The 27,567-nt window shown below is 44.4% G+C and overlaps 1 long non-coding RNA gene across 1 annotated transcript; it reads right to left on the bottom strand.

Moving 5' to 3' along the window:
• On the bottom strand, window positions 1-27,567 carry LOC103885904. The gene is made up of 2 exons (XR_649244.4): window positions 26,886-27,567; window positions 1-434 (listed from the first exon to the last, which is right to left on the bottom strand). It is a non-coding gene; the product is annotated as an uncharacterized LOC103885904 (long non-coding RNA).

Below are 27,567 nucleotides of genomic sequence, written 5' to 3'. Positions count from 1 at the left end.
TTTGGTAGTAACAGAACAGAGAAAATAGTCAATATATTTACTCCATCACATTTTCACTTCATACAGGGAAATAATAAGGTATTGAAGGATGGGAGGAAACAAATGAACAAACAAAACAAAACCCTAAAGTTATAGCAAAGGCATCATTTTAGAGCTGAGTGGTGAAGGATCAGAGTACCAGTGTCCGTCTTCCTTGTTACCAGGCCCTCAGGAAGGTGTGCAGAATCCACGGTGGGTGAGGAGGCCACACGAGAAGCTTGGACATCATGCAGAGAGACGGCAGGCCTTGAGTTGTCCTTGGATTTGACTGGGCTCTGATAAGAATTTGTCCAGCTTGGCAATGATGTGGCAATAAATTCCATGGATTTGAACAGCACAATGCATGCCAAGAAAAGTTGTTTTTTTGGCAGAATTACCCTCATTGTTACTGTGTGCTGGACAAAAAAAAAAAAAGAGTGCAAGAGATTCAGTATCTCTAACTTTCTCGCTCAGGACACAATCATTTCTTTTCACAGGGGAAGGAGGCTGATGTAAGGGCTGGTGAGGTCACCTTCAACACACTGTATGCATCCCAATGATGCTAAAAAGGGATGTATGCTCAGCCCACTTTAGGACAAGCAATAGCTCAGTGTGCTAGCTGCTCATAAACTCAGAACTTTATCTTATCTTATCAAGGATATTAGTGACCTCTCAGTCAAAAGCCCTGAACTAGTTCAACTCGACTGCTTGCAGGGTGAGACTGAAGTCAAGACACAGGAAATGACTTACTGAGAAAACATTACTAAGTTAGCAGCAGAGCTATGACCTGCTTACCAGGTACCTTCTTCATTGCCATTGCCTTGCTGGTAAGTGCTCAATAAATGTTAGCCATCACCATCATCATCATCATTACTTTTATGTGCTCATCACACACCCTGTGGCAATTAGATGGCATTTTCCCACTTTGTGAATACAGAAACCAGGAAATTTACCCACAGTCTCACAGCTAGCCAGTGTCACAGCAGGCCTGGAACCCAGGTGTGCTGACTGTACCTCCAGTACTTTCTCCAACCCTCATCCTGACTGTCCTGTCATCTGTGTATTGTGAAGCTATGACTCCAGAAAGGCCCTGTGAATGTAAAAGTCTGGAGAATAGCTCTTCCAACATTGTCTTCATAGCAGCTATGCTGTTGGGATGCTCTGCAGCAGACAAAATAAAAGGTCTCTTCAAAATAAGTATTTTCTTCCTCTCTGGTGAGTGCACAATGGGAATGGTGCTGGAAAGCATAAGCAGGTCAGCCATGATTCTGAAGAGGTGGGCAAAGGGCAGGTCCCAGGAGGCCCCATGTCATAACAAGGTGCTTGGTTTTATCCTACCAACAGAGCCTTTGAAGGGGCTTAAGTCAAGGATACTGTGGCAAAAATTTGCGCTTGAGATATTTCACACTGGCGATTGGGTGTAGGATGGATTTGAGAGGATTGGGGGAGAGGCAGAGAGAACTGAGGGGAGGCAGCAGCTTAGGTGAGGTGGTCTTAGGAAAGGAGTAGAGGGGCAGATTCAGGATTGACTTGAAATCGAGATGAGAAAGAGGGAAAAGATGAGTCTCTAGTTTTTAGCTTTGGTGACTGATTGGGGTAAGAGTAGAAGAAGAAGAGTTCGATTGAGGGCAAGACCAAGAGTCCTGCTTTAGACATATTGAGATAGAGGGGCCTAAAGGATATTTTAGCCTTGATTCCCTCAAAGGAAGGCCTGGGACAAAGGTTTATGCATGGGTCATTTATCTGGGAAGTGATCCCAAGAACAGAGAGAGGGATCAGGGAGGGTGGGATAAAGAAAAATGGAAAAATGGAAATCCAGTAATAGATGTGTATCATATTAGTCACTGCCATGGGACACTGATGCTGGGCCCCTGGGGCCTCCAAGAAGCATTTATGCTGCATTTCAGGACTGTCCACCTGAGAGATAAGAGGGAGAAGCAGTTATCCACTGATTCTTGTACTTCAGTAATCCAGATTCCCCAAGAAGTGTTATCCCCAACCCCCACCCCCAACCTGGGTTGCACACGCCCAGGTGTTAGCCATGTCCACAGGCAACCAGAATGACTAGGCATCCAGGGGCATCCGAGAAGCCCCAAGGCACAAAGCGTGATCTAGGCCAATTGTTGAAAAAAGTTAGTCAGTGTAAACTGAGTCAAAGCCAGGGTAGGACCACTTGCCAGAGCCACTAATGGACTCAGAAATGAGGCCAAGAGGGGCCGGGCGCGGTGGCTCACGCCTGTAATCCCAGCACTTTGGGAGGCCGAGGCAGGCGGATCACAAGGTCAGGAGATCGAGACCATGGTGAAACCCCGTCTCTACTAAAAATACAAAAAATGAGCCGGGCGCGGTGGCGGGCGCCTGTAGTTCCAGCTACTCGGGAGGCTGAGGCAGGAGAATGGCGTGAACCCAGGAGGCAGAGCTTGCAGTGAGCCAGGATCGCGCCACTGCACTCCAGCTTGGGCGACAGAGCGAGACTCCGTCTCAAAAAAAAAAAAAAAAAAGAAATGAGGCCAAGAGGATATGAGAGGGTACATAAAAGACACCCAAGTCATGGGACCTCCAGGTGGGTCTCTCCAGGTGGCAGATATGTAAATCAGCTAAAGTTCTGGAGAGAGACTGGGGCTGGAGACAAAGATTTGGCAATCATCAGTATCCAGGAGGTTGTTGAAACCATGAGGAAATTGTGTCAAGTGCCCATAGCAGTGAGCTGAGGACAGCATCCTGGAGGACCCTGAAGGAATGAGCAGAGGAAAAAGACCCCACAGAGGCACAGGAATGGCCAAGGAGATGTAAGCAGAACCTGGAAAGGATGGTGCCATGGGAGCCAAAGTAGTAGCAGGTGACAAGGAGATTAGCTGAAGATCTCCAGTGCATCACACAACTAAAAAAAAAAAAAAAGTCCCACTGCGTTTGGCAGTCAGGAGGTCCTGGGTGCCATCACCAAGAGGAAGCTCAGTACAACTGCAGTGTCAGAGATCAGAAAATATTGGCCTGAGGTATGAATGGGAGGTAGAAATCTGGAAAGAATAGTGTACCCTGCTTAGTCACAAGGACTGCCCTTGAACAGGATGAGGGCAGTGAAGGTGTGAGCACAGGTACAGAGAGAGGCCAGATTTTAGGTCAGAGAGTGAGGCACTGAAGGGGATCAGGCAAAACAGCCTTAGTTTTCTTGGTGAAGCAATATTCTGTGCTGAAACTGTAGGAGTACGTGAACTAGAACTGGCCATCTTCCTTCTCCTGCTGAGAGCTTTCCACCTGACGACTGCAGGAGAGAGTTGGGCTAGCACTGAGTTATTTCTGTCAGTCAGTCAGTCCCTATTTACTGAATAGTAACAATGGACAAGGCCTTATGAAACTGGGCACAATACAAGATGACTGCAATTTATTCCCTACTCATAAGGAGCTTTCAAGCATAGGTCCTGGGAATTTGTTACACACCAGAGGAAGCTAGAAACTGGACTGGGTCAGGGATGCTGGCCTGTGTCCAGGAGTCTATTCATTTATTCAACAAATCTACTGAGGGATTATTATGTGCCAGGCACTGATCCAGGTGTTCAAAATATATCAGAGAACAAAACAGACAACAATCCTGGTCTCATGGACCCTATATTCTAATGGGGTCTATTTGTCAGGGAAGTCTAAGTTATACTGTATTAATAAGGGCAGAGTATCAGTGGCTTAACAAAACAATGCTTTATTTATTTCTCTTTTGCACAAAATCCATTGTGATTCTACAAGGCAATTGTCTTCCAGGCAGTGACTCAGGGGCCCAAGAGGTTTCATCTGAGGTTCCTTAGTTGTGATGGCAGAGGAAAGTGAGACCGAAGAACTTCCCATGGGCTTGTCAGTACTGCAGCTTGGAAGTGACTCACAATGCTTTCTCTCAAGACTAATCACACAGCCTCGCCTACAACAAAAAAAACTAGCAAATGTGAGGAAGCACATGGAATATTTGGTGAGTGTTATTGTCTCTGCCACATGGCAGGAAGCAGTCTATAGGCTAAATAAATAAATCAGTTACATACTGTATTAGAAAGGTATGAGTGCCATGGAAAAAGCAGAGGAGGGTAAGGAGGATTGGTCATGTTGGGGGAAGAAGTGGAGGGGGTGGAATTTTTAAATCAGGGTAGTTGGTGTGGCCTCAATGAGAAGGTGGCATTTTGAGCAAAGCCTTGAAGGAGATGAGAGAGCCATTTGGATCTCTGAGAGAAGAATGATCTCAACAGAAAGAATAATCTGTGCAAAGGCCCTGAGGCAGGAAGATGTCTTAGAGGGTGAAAGAGGTAGAAAGTGAGGTTAGAAAGGTATGGGGGGAGGGGCAGGGAAGGTGAGGAACAGCATGCAGATTGGGTATGGCCTTAGAAGCCCTTCGTCAAAACTTTGGCTTTTACTTTGAAAGAAAAAGGGAGCTGCTATTGGGTTGAGGCAGAGGACATCATGGCCTGTCCGAGGCATTCATATAATCACCCTGGATGCTCTGTGGCAGATAGACTATAGGTCAAAGTGGCTGCACGGAGAACCAACAGAAGGCCATTGCAGTCATCTAAGTGGAAGACAATGCTGGCTTGGACCAGACTAACAGTTGTGAGAAGCAGTTGAATTCCAGAAAGTTTTGGAGGTCTGTGCCCTCACGTGGAGTTTCTGGGGCTCCCTTGCTTCATCAGTCATGACCTGTTAGGTCACAACAGCCCAGAGCCCCTGAAGTGAATTTATCTCTGAGTCCATGGTGGGCTTGGAGGGGAGGGGAGGGGAGGGGCCAGAAAGGTGTCTCACGCCAGGTGGATTCTAAGGTACAGCTTCCGGAGCACGGGGACGCTGCCTCAGGAGTGATCACACTCACTTCCCACAAGACCACAAATCCGCAGTCTCCCAAGCATACGTCCTGGGAATTTGTCTTAAATCATGGAAATACACTCTGAAGAGCAAGACTGAGGCCTGCAGAGTCCAGGTGACTTGAAAGTCCAGGGTCAGAATCAGAAAAGGAGCCCCAGTGGCCTGTTCCCAGCGAAGAGCTGCTGCTTCCTTCCCTGCCCTTCTCTCCTGTGACCGGCTCTTGTCAAGATTAAGTTATGTGGGAGAGGGGAAGAGGGGCCGAGGGAGTCTTTCTTATTCTCTCCTTCCCACCCCAATCCTCTGCTCTTGGCACAGGCTTTGGGAGTCTCTGCACTCCAACAGAACTTTCGGGTTTGTTTTTTTTTTTTTTTTGAGACAGAGTCTCGCTTTGTCGCCCAGGCTGGAGTGCAGTGGCACCATCTCGGCTCACGGCAAGCTCCGCCTCCTGGGTTCACACCATTCTCCTGCCTCAGCCTCCGAGTAGCTGGGACTACAGGCACCCGCCACCACACCTGGCTAATTTTCTGTATTTTTAGTAGAGATGGGGTTTCACCGTGTTAGCCAGGATGGTCTCGATCTCCTGACCTCGTGATCCGCCCGCCTCGGCCTCCCAAAGTGCTGGGATTACAGGCGTGAGCCACTGTGCCCGGCAACCAACAGAACTTTCTAGGTCTTGCGCTATGAAGGACATGGAATGTATCAGGATGTAGAGCAAAACAGCCCATGCGGTGGTCAGAGATGGAAAGCACAGACTTTAGTATCAGAAGAACTGTTCCAATCCCAGTTTTTTCACACAAATCAGTTATAGTACCTTGTGAGGTTACTTTACCTCAGTGAGTTTTAATTTCCTTGTCTGAAAAATGGGGATAATAAACCTATCACATAGGATTGTTATAATAAATGTAATATGTATAAAATGTCTAGCTCAGAATAGAAGGATGTGACAGATCCTGTAAACTGGTTCATTCAAAATTCCTTCTCAAAGACCTGCTTCTTTGCTTTCTTCTACTAGAAAGTGTCGAAGAGGAAATACCCAAACTCCCAGCTTCCCTGCAGCTGGGGGTGGCCAGAAAACTCAGCTATGGCCAATGAGATGTAAGTACCTGTCTTTGACTTTTCCAAATAAAAAGGCAAAGCTTCTAAGCCACAAGTCCTTGCTCCTCTCTCTCTCTGTCTGCCCCGCTCTCTCGTCTTGCCTGGAACTTAACTGTGAGGCTGGAGGTAGAGCAGCCCTCTTGATGTCATGAGGCAACAAGCACAAGGTTCACGGCTAAGGTTGATGACGTGGCAGGAGAGAAAGAGCTGGGTGCTTGATGACCTTGTTGAGCTACTGTTTTACTCCAGGGCTACCTGGCCAGGAGTTTATTGTTGTGTGAGACAAGTACCTCATTGCTGGTATTCACTTGTGTTTGTTAGGGTCGGTCTTTGCTATACGAAACTGACGTAATCAGTAATAGCTATCAATATTGTCATCATCATCATCATTATATATGTTCTCCTACAACTTCAACACCCTCTGGCTCACAGCTGTAGATTTTATTATCTAATTGGGGAGCCAATTAAGATTTATTAATCAAATCTTTAAAGTAGCATTTCCCAGGGAGTATTCCAAGAATGTTGGCTCTTACCGATATTAATAGGTCTTCTGAGAAAAAAATAAAAAAAGCTCTATTGTCAAGTTAACAAATGACGATACTTGGCAGAAATCTTTGTAACAGTGGTTTTCGAATTGGTATACTATTTGAGGACTTTCCAAAGGATTTTAAAGAATCAATTACAGATCCTGAACTATGATAAGTACACTTTCCAAAAATTAGTATGTGTGAGGACTCTTTCTTCTGGTCCTCCTCTCCTTCCTGTTCCCTCATTAGGTTCATTCTCCCACCTTACAAAAGAAAATCACACCTCACTGCTGACCAGACTTACCCTGGGGCATTGCTCCAAGGTGGAGAAATCTCTGTGCTACAAAGGGACAACTCCAGGCTGGGTACGGTGGCTTGTGTCTGTAATCGCAGCACTTTGGGGGCCTGAGGTAGGCAGATCCCTTGAATCTAGGAGTTCAAGACCAGCCTAGGGAACATGGCAAAACCCCGTCTCCACAAAAATTAAAATTAGCTGGGCATGGTGGCACACGCGTGTAGTCCCAGCTACTTGAGAGGCTGAGGTGTGAGGATGGCTTGAGCCTGGGAGGCAGAGGTTGCACTGAGCTGTGATGGTGCCAGTGTGCTCCAACATGGGTGACAGAGTGGCGCCCTGTCTCAGAAAGAAAAAAAAAAAAAAAGGACACTTCCAAATATCAGTATTTAACTGGATTCTAATGACTGAGAAATAAATCTATTTGCAAGTCATGTGGCTTTCAATTCTTTGCTTTCAACAGAATTGAAGGACATCAGAACTGAATTGTCAGCTAATAGATCATTTAAAACATCTTTGTGGTAAATGACTATGTGATCTTTGTCTAATATCTATGAAATAGTTTAAACTTAAGTTTCAATGCTATGAAATCTATTCCTACCTACTTACTTATGTGAACACAGTTTTTCAATGTTTCTATCCATAAAGATAACAAATAGAAATAGAATGGATACTACACCCTGTCTCATTCTAACAATAAATAATTCATTCATGGATACAAGAAGCAATTGAGAAAAAGTGCTACTCAGCTTATCAATAAATGTAATTCTAATAAAAACTTTTTATGTTTAACAATTATGCATAAAAATTTATAATATTTCTCTGTTGTATTGGTTAATTCTGTGCTAATCATAACTAAATTCGGAAAAAATTTAAAACACTTGCAGCATTTAACTTACATATTTATTTTGTTTTGTTGTAGAAGTAGAAAAGTATAATAGAATGATAAATAAAAGGTTTTTGAACATTATTATTTTAGAATGAACTTCTGTGTAGAAGTGAAATGGAGAAAAATGATGAAAATGTATATTAAAGAGCTTGTTTATATAATTTTAACTAGATGATGGATATCAAATCACTCTAGTTGGTATCAAATTGCTGTGGTATTAAGAATTCTTTGACATTTAAGAGAGTTATGTAAGGGCTTTATTTTTTTTTTTTTTTTAATTTTTTGAGACAGAGTCTCATTGTGCCACCCAGGCTGGAGTGCAGTGGTGCGATCTCAGTTCACTGCAACCTCCGCCTCCTGGGTTCAAGCAATTCTCCTGCTTCAGCCTCCCAAGTAGCTGGGATTACAGGCACAGACCACCACGCCTGGCTAATTTTTGTATTTTTAGTAGAGACATGGTTTTGCCATAGTGGCCAAGCTGGTCTCAAACTCCTGACCTCAAATGGTCCCCCCACCTTGGCCTCCCAAAGTGCTGGGATTACAGGCATGAGCCACCATGCCCAGCCAAGAGAGTAATATAAGAGCTTTATTTTTAAATGGTACTATTTATAATATGTCAGAAGTTACCTCCTTAATTCAACAGCCTTTTATGCTAAAAATTCTCAATAAACTAGGTATTGATGGGACATATCCCAAAATAATAAGAACTATTTATGACAAACCCACAGCTAATATCATACTGAATGGGAAAAAACTAGAAGCATTCCCTTTGAAAACTGACACAAGACAGGGATACCCTCTCTCACCACTCCTATTCAACATAGTGTTAGAAGTTCTGGCCGGGGCAATCAGGCAAAAGAAAGAAATAAAGGGTATTCAATTAGGAAAAGAGGAAGTCAAATTGTCCCTGTTTGCAGATGACATGATTGTATACTTAGAAAACCCCATTGTCTCAGCCCAAAATCTCCTTAAGCTGATAAGCAACTTCAGCAAAGTCTCAGGATACAAAATTAATGTGCAAAAATCACAAGCATTCCTATACACCGATAACAGACAAACAGAGAGCCAAATCATGAGTGAACTCCCATTCACAATTGCTACAAAGAGAATAAAATACCTAGGAATCCAACTTACAAGGGACGTGAAGGAACTCTTCAAGGAGAACTACAAACCACTGCTCAACAAAATAAGAGGACACAAACAAATGGGAGAACATTCCATGCTTATGGATAGGAAGAATCAATATTGTGAAAATAGCCATACCGCCCAAGGTAATTTATAGATTCAATGCCATCCCCATCAAGCTACCAATGACTTTCTTCACAAAATTGGAAAAAACTACTTTAAAATTCATATGGAACCAAAAAAGAGCCTGCATTGCCAAGACAATCCTAAGCCAAAAGAACAAAGCTGGAGGCATCATGCTACCTGACTTCAAACTATACTTCAAGGCTACAGTAACCAAAACAGCATGGTACTGGTACCAAAACAGAGATATAGACCAATGGAACAGAATAGAGCCCTCGGAAATAATACCACACATCTACAACCATCTGATCTTTGACAAACCTGACAAAAACACAAAATGGGGAAAGGATTCCCTATTTAATAAATGGTGCTGGGAAAACTGGCTAGCCATATGTAGAAAGCTGAAACTGGATCCCTTCCTTACACCTTATACAAAAATTAATTCAAGATGGATTAAAGACTTAAATGTTAGACCTAAAACCATAAAAACCCTAGAAGAAAACCTAGGCAATACCATTCAGGACATAGGCATGGGCAAGGACTTCATGACTAAAACACCAAAAGCAATGGCAACAAAAGCCAAAATTGACAAATGGGATCTAATTAAACTAAAGAGCCTCTGCACAGCAAAAGAAACTACCATCAGAGTGAACAGGCAACCTACAGAATGGGAAAACATTTTTACAATCTACCCATCTGACAAAAGGCTAATATCCAGACTCTACAAAGAACTTAAACAAATTTACAAGAAAAAAATCAAACAACCACATCAAAAAGTGGGCAAAGGATATGAATGGACACTTCTCAAAAGAAGACGTTTATGCAGCAAACAGACACATGAAAAAATGCTCATCATCACTGGCCATCAGAGAAATGCAAATCAAAACCACAATGAGATACCATCTCACACCAGTTAGAATGGTGATCATTAAAAAGTCAGGAAACAACAGGTGCTGGACAGGATGTGGGGAAATAGAAACGCTTTTACGCTATTGGTGGGACTGTAAACTAGTTCAACCATTGTGGAAGACAGTGTGGCGATTCCTCAAGGATCTAGAACTAGAAATACCATTTGACTCAGCCATCCCATTACTGGGCATATACCCAAAGGAGTATAAATCATGCTGCTATAAAGACACATGCACAGGTATGTTTACTGTGGCACTATTCACAATAGCAAAGACTTGGAACCAACCCAAATGTCCATCAGTGATAGACTGGATTAAGAAAATGTGGCACATATACACCATGGAGGAAGGGAGAGAGAAGGTCAAGTGTTGAAAAACTACCTACTGGGTACTATGCTCACTATCTGGGTGATGGGGTCAATCACACCCCAAATCTCAGAATCATGTAATATAACCATGTAACAAACCTGCACATGTACCCCCGATCTAAAATAAAAGTTGAAATGTTTTTTAAAAAGAAAATACAGTCCATAATAAACAGCTTCAAAGAGAAGTACATTTGAAGAACAAAATACAGAAAAAAAAGAGGATAGGGCTCATAACAAAAAGCAAATTAAATATGTTGCCAGTGAGGCTGAAGAGAAAAAATAGGCAATGACAAAGCAATGATCGCTACACTTTCCACCCCAGCTGTCTTTTGTAGACTATATTTTCTATTTTTATGAGATACATATGTTGGGGCCCTGCAGTTCTAGAAAGGGATGGAAAAGGCAAAGAATAGCAATCAAGAATAATAAAGAGCTGATTTTGAGAGGCCTGGATACATCTTAAAGCAGTATATTTACTAAAAGATTTATGTTTCTGTCTAAATGTAACAGGAAGTCAAATGGCAACCCAAGACATGTTTTAGAAAGAGCCAAACTTTGAGGAGGAAATTATTTAGGGTACATTAGGATGTATTTCAATTATTTTGAAAGGATTAGCTTTAGTAAAGGATCTTTGGTGATCAAATTCCTGCTGAGATTTCTTCCACTATATAAAAGAAAAAAATACAATAAAAGGAAAATAAAATGTGGGGTTAAAAAGGCATTACTGGGCTGGATGTGGTTGCTTATGCCTGTAATCTCAGCACTTGGGGAGGCCCAGGTGGGTAGATCACTTGAGGTCAGGATTTAGAGACCAGCCTGGCCAATATGGTGAAACCTGTCTCTACTGAAAATACAAAAATTAGCAGGGGTGTGCTGGTACATGCCTGTAATCTCAGCTACTCTGGAGGCTGAGGCAGGAGAATTGCTTGAACCTGGGAGGCAGACGTTGCAGTGAGCAGAGATCATGCCACTGCACTCCAGCCTTGGAGACAGAGCAAGACCCCATCTCAAAAAAAAAAGGCATTACCCCTATTGCGAGATGATTAAATTGTAGCTTGAAATAATTCTAAAAACTAAAGGCAATTTTTGGTTATGAATTTAATAATAATGGATGTTTTTAATACTATTATACCAATAACCCCATTATTAACAATATTAATAACTGAGTATTCAGTTTTATACCTAGTTTTCAAGCTTCCTTTAAGCAGGAAATCCTAAAATCTCTGGTAGAGGTGTCAAAATGGTCTAAAGGCAGAGGGATGTGTAAAAGACTTGAGTGATTCACAGTAGAGATTTTTTATGTGTGAAAATTAAGGAGTCAAGTGAATATAGCAGGAAAGTGGATGTTTTGTTTCACTTAAGAAAGAATAGGCTTGCCTTTTTTTTGTTGTTGTTGTTGTTTTGAAACAGAGTCTTGCTTTGATGCCCAGGCTGGATTGCAATGGCATGATCTTGGCTCACTGCGACCTCCGCCTCCCAGGTTCAAGCAATTCTCCAACCTCAGCCTTCTAAGTAGCTGGGATTACAGGTGAGCACCACCACGTCTGACTAATTTTTGTATTTTTAGTATTGACGGAGTCTCACCTTGTTGGCCAAACTGGTCTCAAACTCCTGACCTCAAACGATCCACCTGCTTTGGCCTCCCAAAATTCTGGGATTATAGGCGTGAACCACTGCGCCTAGCCAAGGCTTGCTTTTAATAAAACAAAACAATTGTATCAACTGTGGTCCATTCCAACATCATATATTAAGTGGTGGTACTTAAGTGGTGGGATCAAGTGTAAGGCTCTTCTTCATTGAACTTGTGCCTCCTTCTGCATCTGAGAGTCCACAACCTGCCCAACTGCACATGCCAGCCCTAATCCACTACCACCCATTCGCCTAAACTAGAAACCTGAGACTCATCCTTGATTTCCTCTCATATTTGTCTTACCCACTTCTCTCACTCCTGACTGCTTCTGCCTAGTTCCTAAGCTGCTCCTGGGAGTGTTTGTCTCCTAGCAAAGAGTTCAGTGAACATGTATAGAATAAATGACTTGATTTGATATGAGCTATGATTAACTCTTTTCTCCAGGAGTGCTCTGCCAAGAATGGACACAAAAACCCCTTGTTCTTTACACTGTTCCGGTGTCATCTCCTCCAAAAAGCCCTTTGGATTCTCCCTCCAATCAGACTGCGGCATGTGATCCTCCTCGGATTTTCCAAAGCAACCTGTGCTTACCTTTACCAAAAACACAATTCTGTCTCATAACAATCAATTTACTTGTCTGCATGCCCCACTAGATAGGGACTTTTACACTTGGATCCTCAACACCTCACATAGTATCTGGTACAAAGTGCAAAGACAATGAATGTTGTTGAATGAGTGGATGAATGACATAGAGAGCAAGTGCAGTAAGAGGTACATACAAAGTAGTCCTAAGGGGAGACAGATGAAGGAGAAGCTAAATCTGCTGTTGGGATGAGTAACAGTGCCATTTGAACTCGTCTTGAAGGATGAGTTGTCTCCTAGTGATCAAGGCAAGGAAGGGTATTCCAAGCAAAAGGAATAGCATGAACAAAAAAGCATGTAGGCAAGAAAGCACATGCAGTATTTAAGACCATGGGAGCCTGGCAAAGCTCAAGAACAGCTTTCAGTTCTTGAGTAGATGCGGAGGAAAGGAGGAAAGGAGGCAGATGTGGCTAGAAAGATTGTTTTAAACAAGTTATGAAAGACCTGGAAGTGATACCAAGGGGTTTGAAGATTATAAGATAGAAAGCCACTGAAGTTTTAAGGCAGCGTAATAACACGATCAGCTCTCTAAAAGAAAAAATAATATTTTGTTTCCTTTTAAGTGACTAAAAGTCGTAGATCTAACTTCCTCCATTTTTAGATTTCTTGATACTTCATGAAAATAAAAAGCAAAGGCCAGCTGAAGCAATTCTTCCCCTGACTGGTCTGAACGAGGGATTTTTCTTTTTTCTTTTTCTTGTTTTCTGGCCAGTCACTTGGTGAAGTGAGTGCATCATACAGCTGGGAAAACACGAGCTTCTCGAGTTTGTTTGGCTTCTGAGCGATGTGGGTGAGCGCGAGTCTGGGCAGTGTGTCAGCTCCTTCCTGAAAGTCTGGGTCAAGGAAGTCCACAACACAACCTTGTTTACTTGATTTTGCTTTCAGCATTGAGAACGCTGGTTCTGATTACTGCAAAGGTGTATGTGGTTGCTGTTGGCTCACAACCCTGTAATTCCTTTGAAAAGATGATCTGATTGGGACAACTGTGACTTTAATACTTCAGTTCCTTTGGAAACATCCAGATGAAAAGTGATGCATTATTTTCCTAGTGGCTTTTGTTCCTGGCTAACCGTAATAGTTTGTTGGATCACTGGGAGTAATTCTGTGGAGCTGAGTTTGCTGGGCTGGCAGATTTGGAGGGGTAGACAAAGAATGACCAGTCTGAAGCAACCCTTCTAGCCCAGACACGTGAATTTACAACAAATGTTTACTGAGTGCTTGCTATGTGCCAGGCACTGCGTCAGGCACAGGGCAATGAAGATGAACAAGACAGTTTCTACTAGAGTCTGCTAACTAGACTGAAAACTCATCAAAAATAAATGCCAACTCTTAATTCTGTTTACATCCCCCAAATTGTCTAGGGCAGTAGCTAGCTTAAGGCAGAGTCCCCAACAAACACCAAATGTTTAAACAGGCATATTTCCATTTTGCACAGTAAATATTTACTAAGTGCCTACTAGGGGCTGACGTTGTGTTAGATAGTAGAGATACTCAAGACTACTAAAATAGAGCTCATACCCTCAAGCTGCTCACGGTCTGGTGGGGAAGACAGACATTAAAACATTAATCACCTGTAATCCCAGCACTTTGGGAGGCAGAGGTGGGTGGATCGCTTAAACCCAGGTGTTGGCAAAACCCTGTCTCTACAAAAAAATCAAAAAATCAAAAATTAGGCATAGTGGTGCACACCTATAGTCCCAGCTACTCAAGAGGCTGAGGCAGGAGGATCGCTTGAGCCCAGGAGGTCAAGGCTGCAGTGAACAGTGTTCACACCACTGCACTCCAGCCTGGGCAACAAAGTGAGACCCTGTCTCAAAACAAAAAACAAAACCACAACGTTATTCAACTTGTACAAATTTGAACCCCCTAGGAGCCCCTGAGCCCCTGAGAAACACCTTGTCACCTAGTCCCTCCTCTGGAGCCCCCAGATCTCCCTACAAAATGGATAATAACTGGCATAGAAGAGAGACCCCAGGATGCTTCTCCAGCAAGCACTATGTCCATTCTGATTGGCCAATGCATTTGTCCTTTTGGTTGATAATATTTTAGTATCATTCCTGCAGGGGGTAATAGCAACACAAGACACTCATGTATGGGAGACAGAGGAAGAAATAACTTCATCATATGAGAGGGCTGCCCAATTCCATTTGGAGGAGGAGTATGCAGCCTCCAGCAAAACCCAACACAGCAGGTGATATTTTGTTTCCAGGAGTCTACTCAAAACCCCTGCTCCCACAAGCACGAACACAAGTCCAGACCCCAGCTTCAAGGAACTGTGTGCACCACAGGCGAGGGGGCACCTGAACATTATTTCATATTAATAATTATGGATTTTAGGCTGGGCCTAGTGGCTCACATCTGTAATCCCAGCACTTTGGGAGGCTGAGGCGGGTGGATCATTTGAGGTCAGAGTTCAAGATCAGCCTGGCTAACATGGTGAAACCCCGTCTCTACTAAAAATATAAAAATTAGCTGGGTGTGGTGGCAGGTGCCTGTAATCCAAGCTACTCAGGAGGCTGAGGCAGGAGAATCACTTGAACCCAGGAGGCAGAGGTTGCAGTAAGCCGAGATCGTACCACTGTACTCCATCCAGCCTGGGTGACAGAGTGAGACCCTGTTCCAAAAAATAAATAAATAAATAAATAAATAAATAAATAAATAAATAAGGATTTTAGATACAGAAAATCGTTTTGAAGTGATATTGTAAAATATTTTAAGTTTAAGGTTAATTTTTAAAATTTCTCCTATTCTAGGCCAATCATACCTATAAGCATAGTGTTGTAGTCTTCATTCAAATAACCTCATTATCTACTGAGTCATTAGATGCACTTGTGAGCAGTAATGATCCAGAGAACCTCCTGAGAGCTAGTTTAAAAATCTTTGGAGCTAATCCTTCTCTCAGGGGAGAGAGGAATGCTTTGGTTTCTTCTTCATGCCTTGCAAAGCTGAGGTTTAGAGTCTAGAAATGTTATTGGAGCCTTCGATAGTCTGCAAAATTGAAAGAAAGGGGAGGAGAGAGAGAGGAAGAAAGGAAGGAAGGAGGGAAAGAAGGAGGGAGAGAGGGAGAGAAAGAGAGAGAAAGGGAGAAAAGAAAGAAAAAGATAATCAACCAGGTCAGGCTTGGTGGCTGCCACCTGGAATCCTAGCACTTTGGCAGGCTGAGCAGGGAGGATCACTCGAGGCCAGGAGTTTGAGACCAGCCTGAGCAACATGGCAAAACCCTGTCTCTACAAAAAATACACATACACACAAATTAGCAGGGTGTGGTGGTACTCACCTGTAGTCCTAGCTACTTGAGGGGCTGAGGTGGGAGGATTGCTTGAGCCCAGGAGGTCAAGGCTGCAGTGAGCCGAAATCACGCCATTGACTGCAGCCTGGGTGACAAAGTGAGATCTCGTCTCAAAACAAACAAACAAACAACAACAACAACAGCAAACATACAATTCTTCCCAAACTTCTCAGATTTTCAAAATATTGACTCATGAGAACCTGAAGCTGAAAGGGTCAATTTTCCAGTTGCAAATCCGTCAAACAGCTTGTCTAAGCTGGTTTCTCAATAGGAACCACAATTATTCAATGGAAATATGTCAACTGTTCCTGGCTCAAATTTTATGAGAAAAACAATGAAACAAATTACACTTGTTGGTGTTTTATAGGTAATTGAAACTGGCTCCTTAAAATTCAGGTGTTGGACTGTTGAGAATATGCCTTCATTAACTCTTTTGTTTTTACCTCCTTTTACTCAAGGCAGGATTTCATAATATTGATTATTTAAAAATAAATTAGTGGGTCAGGCACGCTGGCCCACGCCTGTAATCCTAGCACTTTGGGAGGCCAAGGTGGGCTGATCACTTGAGCTCAGGAGTTCAAGACCAGCCTGTGCAAAATGGCAAAACCCCATCTGTACAAAAAATACAAAAAAAAAAAAAAAAATCAGCGAGGCATGGTGGTGGGCGCCTGTAGTCCCAGCTACTTGGGGTCTGAGGTGGGAGGATCACTTGAGGCCAGGAGGCAGAGGCTGCAGTGAGCCGAGATCATGCCACTGCACTCTAGCCTGAGTGACAAAGTGAGACCTTATCTCAAAGTAAATAAATAAATAGAAATACATTGCTGGCATGAGACTAGGTTAGTTTCTAGTCACTTCTCCAGCCTCATCTTCCTTTACCTCTTGTTGTACACACAAATGATAGCACTCCATCCCCAAGCAGATTCTGTACTGTTTCCCCTCCAGGCATTAGTCACTCTGTCCCCTCTCCACAGAATGACCCCTCCCTCAATTTTCTCTGAAAACGTTTGTGTTCTCCAGGATGTCTCTCCTCATCTCCTTTCCTCCTCTGGATAAGGAGCTCTTCCTTTGTGCTCCTATTTCACACTCAGCACCTCTCCATCACTGCAATGACCACCTTCTATCATAAGCACCATGTTTGTATATATATTGCTGTCTTCCCCTCTCCCCAGACACAGTGACAAAATGAAGCATCACTCATTTTTCACATTTTAATGGCCTCACATACTACCTGAAAATAGTAGGTACTTGTATCAGTCATCTATTGCTGCATAACAAATTACCCCAAAACTTAGCTTTTGAAATTCACAATATTTATTATCTCACAGTTTCTGAGTCCGAAATTCAGGAACAGGTGCAGCTTAGTTGGGTGATTGGGGTGCAGATCTCTCACAAGGCTGTAATCAAGGTGTCTGTCAGGCTACAGTCTCAAGGGTCAACAGCAGGGGGGCATCTGTTTCCCAGCTCACTCGGGTGGCTGTTGGCAGTCCTCAGAAAATCGACTTTCCAGCTCAGTCACGTGGTGTTGGCAGATGTTAGGATCCTTGCTGACTGTTGACTGAAGATACTATTTCCTTGCCACACAAATTTCTCCATAATGTTACTCAAAACAAAGCAGCTGGATTTCCCCAGACTGAAGTCTGAGAAAGAGTGAGGTGGAAGTCACAGTCCTCTTGTAACCTAATCTCAAAAGTGACATTCTGTGACTTTTGTTGTATTCCAGTTGCTAGAAGTGAGTCACTAGGTCCAGCACACATTCAAGGAAAGGAGATTGCACAAGGATGTGAATTCTGGAAGGTGGAGATCACTGGGGACCATCTTCAGGCTGCTGACCAGAGTGCTCAATAAATCTGTAAACAAATGGACACATCTCTCCAGAAGGGAATGAGCCCTTCCTTGCCTGAAGACCCACAGCGTTTGAATTATTAGAGAATGCAGCACAATGTGACTTTAGCTGGGCATGTGTTCATATACATTGCCGGATTATCAGCAACTGAGTAAAAACAGTGCCAAACATATGGCTGGCACGCAGTAATTCCTTGAGTGGGTGAATAAGTGAAAGAAAGGGTGGCAGAGACTAGGACTTGTCCATTATGTTCTTCAATGATATAATTTTTTTTATTTTTAGCTAGGCACATAGGCATGCCACTGGAGACTACATTTCCCAATATCCCTGCAACTGGAGGTGGCCATGCTACTAGTATTGGCCTAATGGGATGTGAGAACCTTGGGCAAAACTTTTGTTTCTCCCTTTCCTTTGACTGGAATACAGAGGTTTGAGTGAGACCCTGAGCAGGGAAAGATACAATGAGAGTGGCAGGACCATCCTATCAGACTACTGACTACCAGACAACCTCTGGGCTAGTCCATGAAGCAGAATTAAACTTTTTTCCTTTTTTTTTTTTTGAGATGGAGTCTCACTCTGTCTCCCAGGCTGGAGTGCAGTGGTGCGATCTTGGCTCACTGCAACCTCCGCCTCCTGGGTTCAAGCGATTCTCCTGCCTCAGCCTCCCAAGTAGCTGGGACTATAGGCGCATGCCACCACGCCCAGCTAATTTTTTTCTATTTTTAGTAGAGACAGCGTTCCACCATGTTGGCCAGGCTGGTCTCGAACTCCAAAACTCAAATGATCGGCACGCCTCGGCCTCCCAAAGTGCTGGGATTATAGGTGTGAGCCAACACGCCCAGCCAGAACTAAACTTTTATCCTATAAAAACTACTGTTCTCTAGAGTCTCATCATTATACCAGCACAGAGTATTCCTGTCAAATACAGAATTTTGAAAGCAAACAAGAAGGCACCCACCATCCCTTCCTCTCCTTCATAACTAGCCCATGCTTTAAACACACCCAAAATACTTGTTAGATGTAATTGCGTCTGTGGGAACACCGGGCCGTCTTGGTGGATGAGAAGGAGTATTTCAGTCATCTTTCCCCTTTGTTAGGCAAGTGCAGGCTTCTTTCAGTCAGCACTTGTAAGATTCAGAGACTCTGGGGCTCCTCAGAGAAGTGGCCTACAGCAGCACAAAGTAGCCTTAACTTTCAAAGGTTGTGGCAGAAAGCCACCAAGGAGAGGCATACATCAGAGTGGATTCTTCTCAAGGAAAATCTGTCCAGCCTGAGGTTTCCTTGCAGGGTTTGATTTGTTTTCCAAAAAAGGAGAAGAGTTCTCAGCACAAGCCCTGCAAAGCGCCAGGCCAGCAGCTCCTCCAGACCCCTGCAGCTGTCAAGGGCCAGTGTTCCACTGCGCAGAGGCGGCCACGGTCGTTCTGGCTCCCCACTCGTCTGCTCTCAGGGCACTGGCCACGCTGCAGTTCTGGAGGAGCAGGGTTTCTGCCTTCATCTGAAACTGGAGAGGATCCAGGACCTGAAACTGGATGGTTTAGTTCTGTTTGTATTCTTTCACAGTATACGGATGGAAGGCTCCACCAACACCATCTTCAAATGCCAAAATAAAATGCTCATCCAGCCAAATCATCTCTGCTGAGGCTAGCACAAGGAGATGACAAAACCTTGTTAAAATACAGGAAGGAGCTAGGAAGGAAGTGGAATAAGGGTTTCTTGCCTGGATTGAAAAAAAATCTGTTAATGGGGTAGATACATGCCAAGTATAGAGTCATTTGAAGATAGTTGTTTTTCATGGGCAGGCAAATTTGAGAAACCAGAAGAGAAAGAAGGGGTGAAGAACTCCAGGTTAAAGTCACAGATTCAGTTGTCTTAGAATGTGGGGAAGTTTTAAAGCACCTGCTCTCTGGGACCTTCTAGAAATATCCAAGGCACTTAAGAAGTCAGCGATGTCCATTCCCAACAACGATTCTGAGTGTGCAAAGACTTAGTTTTTTAATGCTGTTGATGGTAGAGGAGGGAGACAGTAAATCTGACTTGAAGGATGATTCAGATTTAATAGATGGCCACTGGCAGATGGTAGAGAGCATTTCAGGCAGGGAGCAGCATAAGCTACATTCCTGGGGTCCGAGAGTACAAGGGGTGTTTCTGGAACTCCCAGTGACCCAGAGAGGAAGGATCACAGGGTACTTGAGTGAGGTCTTTGATAAGAAAGAATGGAGATGATTTCAATTAAAAATAGTGCAAAGGATATGGGAAGAAGTAAAGAAGGGTTAATGGAGCAGAGAGAAAAGAGACATTCTATTCCGTAGAATCCAGCTGCACAGCAGTATAGTGGTTAGCTCTGTGGCTCACGACTCCATGGCTTAAGTCAAAGCCTCTGGGGTCACCCACTGCATTAGTATCCTCGGCTGCTGTAACCAAGTACCACAGATTGGTGGCTTAAATTTATTTCAGCCATTCAGAAATTTATTGTCATGGTAACCATCTCTTCCTCTACTTCATAACTAGCCCATGTTTAAACACACCTAAAATATTTGTTAGATGTAGTTGTGCCTATAGGACCATTGGGTTGTGTTGGTGGATGAGAAGGAGTATTTAAGTCATCTTTCCCCTTTGTGGGATTGTCACCCACTGTATTAGTATCCTAGGCTGCCATAACAAAGTACCACAGATGGGTGGCTTAAATTTATTTAAGCCATTCAGAAGTTTATTGTCTCACAGTTCTGGAGGCCAGCAATCTGAGATCAGAGTCTTGACAGAGTCCATTCCTTCTGAGGCTATGAGGGAGAATCTGTCCCGTGCCTCTCTCCTATCTTCTCGTGGTTTGCTGGCAATCTTTGGCTTGTAGGTGCAACACGCCGATCTCTGCCTTTGTCTTCATATGGCATTCTCCCTGAATGCATGTCTGTCCCTATCTTCAAATTCCCCCCTTTTATAAGAATGCAGCCATACTGCATTAGGCCCACCCTAACAAACATATCTTATCATCTGCAAAGACTGCTTTTCCATGTTAGGTCATATTCACGGGTACCAGGGTTAAGACTTTCATATATTTTGTGGGGACACAATTCAACCCCAAACAGCCACTTGGTATTGCAAAAAGTGCTTGGTCTTTTAGCCCCAAGAACCTGTCTAAAACAGGAAGAAGGGTGTTCTTGGTACAAGGATTGGCATAAAGTCAGTGCCTAACACACATCAGTGGTACTACCGTGCATACAGAGGACCCCCTATAGAAGCCAACCCCTGGCATAACTTCTAATTCAGGAACGTAGACAGAGGGACCGCTGACAGGTCCCCAATTTACTGATTTTCCCCACTCCCAATCCCAGTGCCTAAAGTCTTAGGGGCTTGATAAATATTTTCTGTAGTTTATGACTCTGTAACTTGACCTAATTTTTACTTGAAGCCACTATACTCCCATGGTAACAGAAACTGAAATGTCATCCATTTGAGGTTTCTCTCACCCTCTTTCCTGGGATTGTGGCTAAATTTCAGTGAGTCATGCCACGCCAGGACTCAGGGCAGAGACATGGGAGCTGGTTCTTAGTTCACTGGTCCAGCTAGGCTTCTGATGAGACTCCCAGTATCCTGCTGGTCCTAAGGAAGCAGTGCCCACAGGCATTGTTCCTGTCCCAACAGTCCCTGAGGTCTGGCAGGGCCCTCTATCATCTCTATGCCTCACAAGGGCAGAGGATCCTTCGACTCCCTCCATGCCAGGCTGGAGCAAAGGACTCCTCTGGGTCTGCAGCCACTCCCTCATGGGGTCTTCCTGCTTTCCCCCAGGGTTCTTCCCAGGAAAGAGGTAGAGCACTCCTGCCTCGGGCTTCCCAAAACTTTCTGCGGGACCTGCAGTGCCTGGGGACTCCCCATGTTAGACTGGCCCACCCTGCTCTCATTAACTTCATCCTCTACCTCCTCAAACCCAACTAGATGGGGGGAACCTTCTGTCTCCCTTTACTGTTTCTCCCCAGACATTTTGGAGATACCTTAATCCTAATCCTCTTTGTTCCACTGAGGACACAAAGTTTTAGAAAGCAAAACCAGAAAGACAGAGGGGGCAGGGCACTATTTGTGCCTTCATCCTTGACACCCCTTCCACTGAGGTGTGGACTCAGACCAGCATACTGCATTAACAGGAAAACACCAGAGGAAATAAGTTAACATTTTAAAAATATTACCTCAGCTTGTTTTGGTGGATAAATAAATAAATAAATAAATAAGGCACTTGGGGCCAGATCCTGAGCCAGCTTCATGAAAATCCTCACTTCTGAGGTCCCACCAACACCTAGGTTTCCAGTGGGAGGGCCCAGAGCCCCCACACCTTTTCCACCCAAAAGTCAGAGCTCAGGCTGTGGTTTCTATGGTGTCCAAGAGCTCCCTGACCACCTGCCCCAAGTGGAATCACTAATTTCTTCTGCTGTGCTCCCAAGCGTGGCTGCAGTTCTAATGAGCATGTACCCATGCTGCCTGGCATTACTACAGTTAATATTCTACAGAATATTCCGCCAGCTCTTCCCCAACCTATACAGCAAAGGGAAAGCTCTGTCACTTACTACCCGGGTGATTTTTCTGTCCCCCCATTTTCCTTATAGGTAACATGGGGATAAGGATCCCCACCTGCTGGGTTGCTGCAAGGGTTAGGTAACGCAGCCTCAATGAAGTCCCAAGCCACGGCCCAACAGGTGGTGGGTGTGTGTGAATAGCTAGGGCTGGGGCTGGGGCCTGCTTGGGTACACTCTCCTTGGCCTCACTTGCACAGGCCAGGGGGTGAGCCATCATGCTAACGAGGCTGCTCCAGCAGAAGGGCCTCAGCCTGTGGACTTCACCCAACAGAAGGGCGATCACTAAAACCCACTCATGCCTTAAACCAGCCCAGGTTGAGGTCATGGTGACCCATTCAATAACTAAGCCCTCATGGAACTTCAGCTATGAGCCAGGTGTTTTCATGCGCCTGACATCGGGCTCCATGGGGTGCTGGGGGAGGCCGATACGGACAGAAGAACAGGATAATAATGTAAAGAGCTAAAAACAACTGGGCTCAAGGTGCTATGGGATCACAGAAGAACACTGATTGTTTACTTGTGGTCATTCATTTATTCATACCACCTTCATAGCCACCTGTTTTTCCAGAAAGGATGTAAGGAGGCCTGGGAGAAATAAAGAATTCTACGCTCTCAGTCATCTGGAAGTCTGGCCCTGATGGCTGTCACTAAGCATATCAGGAGGACAGATTATCCAGGCTCAGGGCACAGCAAGGACAAGAGCATGGATATGTGGACACACCAGCCTGAGATGCTGCTTTTCCCAGGCAAGTGCTTTTCCCAGTGAGTGCTGGTCCCCAGATGTCCCCAGGCCTTACGCCTTCACCTCACCTCTTTCAGGTTCCTGTTCAGATGTCCCTTTCTCAGCAAGGCCTTTGGTAATCACCAGTGGTACACCAGGGCTGGCTAGTCCCAGTTCCCAAGAGCTGATTGTTAAATTTCCAGGAAATTTGCTAGCTGGTTAGTAAACACAGACATTAGTGAAAACTAAACTATGTGAATTTATAACTAAATAAATTGTATTAGCAGCCCAGGTTTTAAAAATACTCGAAACACCTCATTGCCTAATTATTTTACATTTTACTATTACCTATACTTGAGGTTATTTACATCTACTACATCCGTAGGTTAGGTATACTACATAATACTGTGCTAATGTGCACTCCCAATTTCCCATTTAATGATGTTGAATTCATAGTTTTAAATAAGCCAGGTACTGTGATGTGTGCTTGTAGTCCCAGCCAAGGTAGAGGCTGACGTGGGAGGATCACTTGAACCTAGGAGTTTAAGGCCGCTGTGAGCTACGATCACACCACTGCACTCCAGCCAGTGCAACAGAGCAAGACCCTGTCTCTAAATAAATAAATAAAATTTATAGCTTTGATCTTCCATGGCAAGGATATTTCCACCATTGAAACTGGCCATTGCTACAAATCAGGGCTTTTTCCCGCAGAAAGCCAGTTGTTCAGCATTTACCATCACACCACTGCTAGCCATCTTATTCAAAATTGTAATCACCCTCCCACCTCCAATCTCACCTACTCTCATTTTTTTTTTCGTAGAACATATTGCTTTCTAACAGGTTACACAATTTATTTAGCATTCTTATTTCCTGTCTCACCACATCAGAAAGCAAGTTACATGAAGGCAGCGATGTTTTTCTACTGTGTCCTTCATGGAATCCCGGTGCCTGGAAGAGCACCTGGCACCTAGCTGTGCTCGGCAAATCTTTATTGAATGAATGTTGTCGAACGCTGGGACTCTCTGTGGGTATGACTGGTAGGGATAGGGATTAGGGCTCCTCCCATCACCTTGCCCTTGCCCAGTGGGGCTGTTCCTGACTCCAGACTGACCCCTGCCTCCCTCCCTGCCATCTCCTCCATGCCTACAGACTCAGGGGAGTCTCATGTAAATGTGTTCCTCAGGACCCCGAGTCTGTGGGATTTCTCTTTACTCTGCCAACTCTGGCCTGAGACCAAAAAGTACTCACTTAATGTTATGGAGAATAAAGCTTTGTTGGCCTTTAAGACAGTGGTTCCCAACTGGCACCCAACCAGCACCCAGGAACTCGTTAGAAATGCAAGTTATCAGGCCCCACCCCAGACACATTGAGCTGGAAATTCTGGGGATGAGGCCCAGCAATTTGTGTTTCTGAGACTCCAGTGCAGGAGACGCCAATGCATGCTCATTTGAGAACCACTGACTTAAGTCATTCTGAGCCAGTGGTTCTCAACGGGGACAATTTTGTCCCCAAGGGAACATTTGTCGGTATCAAGATATTTTTGGTTGCCATAGCTGGGGGGCAGGTGCTACTGGCACCTAGTGGGTAGAGGCATGGATGCTGCTAACCCTCCTACAATGCACAGGGCAGCTCCTACAACAGAATTATCTGGCCCAAATGTCAATAATGCATAGGCTGAGACCCTGCTTTAAAGTATCCTCACTTTCCTACATCCATCCAGCTCTGCTTTCTTGTCTTTTCTACAGTAACCAACCTGCCCATCTCTGACAGTCAACTCTGAGGCAGACAAACGAGACTGGTGACTTGCCTCATGGATATTTTCTTGCACTAAGGAAAGGGACAATTAAGCTGACCTTCACAATCCAGTTTGTTAAGTGTTATGATTGGGAAAATAGCAAGGTGATGCCCCCAGCCTAAGCCTGAAACTTCAGGGAGGGCTTCTGAGGAAAAGGGGCCTCTGTTCTCAGCCTTCAAGGCAGAGTTAGATATAATCAGGGCTGGGGTGGGTGGGAGGTAGCTTTCCTTATGCAGCACTTCCTGTGTTTCAGTCACTGTGCTCAGTGTTTCAGCAATACTCTCTCAACACCTTCTGAGATAGACACTATTGTTAGCACCATTTTATGAATGGAGACACTGTAGCCCGGAGATATTTAATAGCTTGCCTAAAGCCAGACATCTAGGAAATGTCGAAGCAGGAACTTGAATCTGGTCTGTAGACTCCAAAGCCTAAAAGGAGGTGGCTGCAGTTTACAGAGGGCAAAGAGAGTGGACTGGGATTTTTTTTTTTTTTAATACAGTTAACCCTTGTGTTATGGATTAAATTGTGTCCACCCCATCACCCTAAATTCATCCCGATCTCCAGGACCATAGAATATAACCATATTTGGAGAAAGATCGTCAAAGAGGTGGTTTAGTTAAATGAGGCCTTCTGGGTGGGATCTAACCCAGTATGACTGGTGTTCTTATAAGAGGAAGGGACTGAGCATGGTGGCTCATGCCTGAAATCCCAGCACTTTGGGAGGCTGAGGTGGGAGGAGCACTTGAGGGCAGGAGTTTAAGACCAGCCTGGGCAACATAGTGAGACCCTGTATCAACAACAACAACAAAAAGTAGCCAGGTGTGGCAGCACACACCTGCAGTCCTAACTACTCAGGAGGATCTCCAGCTTGTGCAACAGAGGGAGACACTGTGTCAAAAACAAAATTAAAAAAGAGACACCAGGGATGCGCATGCACAGAGAAAGGCCATGCGAGGACACAGGAAGAAGGCAGTCATCTGCAAGGAGGCCTCAGGAGAAACCAATTTTCCCAGCACCTTGATCTTGGACCCCTAGCCTCCAGAACTGCAAGAAAATGAATTTCTGTTGTTTAAGCCACCCAGTCTGTAGCACTTTGTGATGACAAATGTAGCAAAGTAATACTCCTTGTTTCCTCTTTGGGGACACTGCTTTGATAGTAGGAAAATTCAGGGGATGTTTTGTTCTGTTTTCTCTGCCATAAAGTAAAAAAGACAGATCTGGGGTTCTGCCCTCCTCTCTCTACATACATCTCAAGAGGATTGCTGGGCCCCTCCAGTTTCCTCTGCCTCAGGGGCTTGTACTGAACCGAAGCTGAGAGACAATTTCTCTTCCTGGCTTTTGTAGGAGCCAAAATTCATTAAGAAGACAGTGCAGTGTGTCCTGGAGTGGAGGAGAGAGCCTTAAGTGGCAGAGGCAGATTCTCTGAGGTACAGAGGTGATAGTGATCTGAGGGGTCAAAAGGGCACTCAAGCCTCCTTTCCTGGCAGCACCACATAGAGTGGCCATTGGACACCTGGCATGGCTGACTACACTCACCTTCTCATGCAATAGAGCACTGGGACCTCAAAGCATACATGATGCGCATTCAAGCCACTGCCAGCAGGGATCCACGACTGCAGCCACCACTGAGAAGTTTTTCTCTGCTTATGGGCCCTAGAACTGATACTGCTTCTGAAGGGCGTGAGATGCAGTTAGCACCAATGACAGCTGAGACCGAATCTCCCATCAGCCCAGAGAGATGGAGGGCTTATGTTGGATTGAGCTGAACTTAAAGCTAAAAAGAAAGCAATGCGATATTTTTGCACACCCAAATGTGTGCATTAAGAGTCAAATTGACTAGGCTTGATTTTTAGAATTGGGCTACCAAAATACAGGGCAGAAGCCAATTCAAAACAAAGCTGAAAACACATTTTTCAGCAAGAGAGACCATGAGCCAGGAGAGGAGGAATAAGCTATCCATTGTTTTTCTTTTGGCTCTGCTGCTGTCTCCTGGCTCTGTGTTGTCTCTGTCTAGGACTAATTAAGCTTGTCATCCACATCAGAGGGATGGGGCGAAGATTAACAAGTTAAGTGGAGAAAGGCTCTTGAAGCTCCTTAGATGAAAGGGGATCTAATTAGCAAGGCCAGCAATGACCGCAGGCAGGCAGGCAGGCAGGAAGGCAGGTAGGCAGACAGGCAGGCAGACAGGCAGGCAAGGGCAGACTCTGCCCCCTTGCACTTACCAAACAGCTAGTTAGAGCTCCCGGAAGGGGCTTCTGCAAATTCCACTCAAGCCTTCAGCACCAAGAGAAGAATTTTCCACATTTTCTTCCAGCCCTAGAATTCTGAGATTCTTTATGAGTGGAGGGGAAAAAAAAAAATGTGTGCACCTCTCCAAACTGATTGAGAGAAGAAAAAGGTACAATGCTCATTCCTTTCTCCTCAGCACAAGCTGATCTGCATGGATAGGGGTTAATGATACACAAGGAAGCAAGCAGAGTTGAGAAGTCCAGCAAGTTCGGTGATGGCATGAGACAGACATAGGTTCTAATGCTGACTCTGCCACTTACTGGTTATGAAAACCGAGGCCAAACACTGAATAATGTCTCGAAATTCAGGTTCTTTATTTGCCCGCGTGGGGATAATACTTCCTACCTCATGGAATTGTATGGCTTAGATTTGTTTGTGCTGAACACATGGTACCCAAATAAGTGGATGTTTTTATGTCAGTCAATAATGCTACCGCTTGGTATGTAATAGGTGCTAGAAATACTGGTTGGCTGAGCCCCTTCATTCAGCAATTATTTATTGCACTATTTATTATGCTCATATTATTATATATGCCCTGGGTGTAAAATGTTGAGCCACGCAGACACAATTCTGCCTTCACAGAGCTGATGTGTATTCAGACGATGATCTCCATAA

This window comes from Papio anubis, chromosome 1 (genome assembly GCF_008728515.1).
Source record: "Papio anubis isolate 15944 chromosome 1, Panubis1.0, whole genome shotgun sequence".
NCBI lineage: Eukaryota > Metazoa > Chordata > Mammalia > Primates > Cercopithecidae > Papio > Papio anubis.
This window is presented reverse-complemented; position numbering and strand designations above follow the sequence as displayed.